Genomic DNA, 1,500 nt, shown 5'->3' with positions numbered 1-1,500 from the left:
AAGTACAACGTTGTTTTTTTTGTTTAAATCTTTCTAGACATGGTAAATATTAAGGACAAAGCAGTTTTCACATAGTTTGAGTGAAGGAATTCATTTTATAGATAAAATCCCAAGAGTCTGCTGAGAAAAGAGAGTGAAGGCGAAGTAGACTTTAACACGGCTATGGGAGCGAGCCGAGTGTGGGCTAACCGGGAGAATTGCTTGAAAGAAACGCGACACCGAATGAGCGATCAGAACAAAGCCTCAATACGGGATTCTCGTGGTGTTTTTGTTGCTGCCTTGTCTTTTGCACAGAGTAAAAGACAAGGCAGCCATCGAATATTGCCCGATTGTTCCTAGTTGGTCAGCCGAGGAGCAAGGGGGGGGGGGGAGCAAGCGTCTCAACCAAGCAAAGCTCACCATTGGGAAGGTGGCTATGCCAACTAGCCTGATGCCCTGCTCCCGCAGTGACGGATAATCGTACTCTGGTTTCTCTTCATAACGTACAAGTCTTTCGCCTTTTACTAAAGACTTTCGTGGAGAGCAGCACTAATGAGTTGTTTCTATTTTTGGCAGGCTTTACCTTTGCGGGTGAAGCCCTTTCTGTCTGTGCAAAAGAAATCTTCTTACTGTGCAGAGTGACTTCTCTGAGTAGAGTCGCCTTACTTGTTGCGACTGTGCCGATGTTCGAAGCTGGAGTGCAAAGTTGTTGCTTGAATGGTGCTTGCTGGAGCGTGCAGGAGTGCAAAGTTATACCATTTAAAAGGGCTGAAGAGTGCTCAGTGCAGCGGGTGGGCGACACTCTGGCCACCTTGAAAACCGAGGTTACATCCACTACCAGGGGCAGCCCAAGTTCTGCCGCAAATGTGGTGAGCATGGGCACCTGGTTGAGGCTTGTACCAAGGTGTTATGTGGGAAGAGCAGAGAAATTGGGCAAACTTTTGGAGAGTGTCCAAATGGCAGGAAATGTAATCTCTGTGGAGAATTAAATCACCTCTTCAGAGATTGCCCTAAATCTTTTGCCAACAAATTAAAGACGGTAAAGCCACAGTCAAGCCAACAAAGAGAAGGACCAAAGGTGGCAGTTGGTGAACAAAGTGAAGAGGTTGACCCAATAAATTCAAACTTCCCGCCAAAAGCTTGGATTGGAAGTGAGGAGCAAAAAGGGGAGGGGCCTGTAGAGGCCTCACCACTCAGTGTTGAAGTCTGTGAGAATTCACAGGCAGAGGGTGGAGCTACGCTAAATGAGGAGGAAGAGCAGACAGGTGAGTCTAGTGAAGATACCCACCTCCCCGAAGGTCAACAGAAGGTCAATTTGTTGATAGGCATTCATTTATTTCTTCACTTCTGATGAAGTTTCAACAATAAACAACAAACTTTGTATTATGAGAAAGAACCAGAATCATTCTTCAGGAATTCGAAAATAAGCTCTATTTTATGAGTTATGCACGAATTCGGATTCTCCTATAAAACGAATTCCTTAACTCAAACCAAGTTAAGACTGCTTTGTCCTTCATATTT

At 45.1% G+C, this 1,500-nt stretch overlaps 1 non-coding gene across 1 annotated transcript; it reads left to right on the top strand.

The window, feature by feature from the left end:
* Positions 1 to 459: 459 nt before the first annotated feature.
* LOC140310523 (U5 spliceosomal RNA) lies at positions 460 to 573 on the top strand. Its single transcript, XR_011916583.1, has one exon. It is a non-coding gene; the product is annotated as a U5 spliceosomal RNA (small nuclear RNA).
* The last annotated feature ends 927 nt before the right edge of the window (positions 574 to 1,500 follow it).

This window comes from Leuresthes tenuis, unplaced genomic scaffold (genome assembly GCF_036924035.1).
Source record: "Leuresthes tenuis unplaced genomic scaffold, fLeuTen1.0.hap1 SCAF_6, whole genome shotgun sequence".
NCBI classification, from domain to species: domain Eukaryota; kingdom Metazoa; phylum Chordata; class Actinopteri; order Atheriniformes; family Atherinopsidae; genus Leuresthes; species Leuresthes tenuis.
This window is presented reverse-complemented; position numbering and strand designations above follow the sequence as displayed.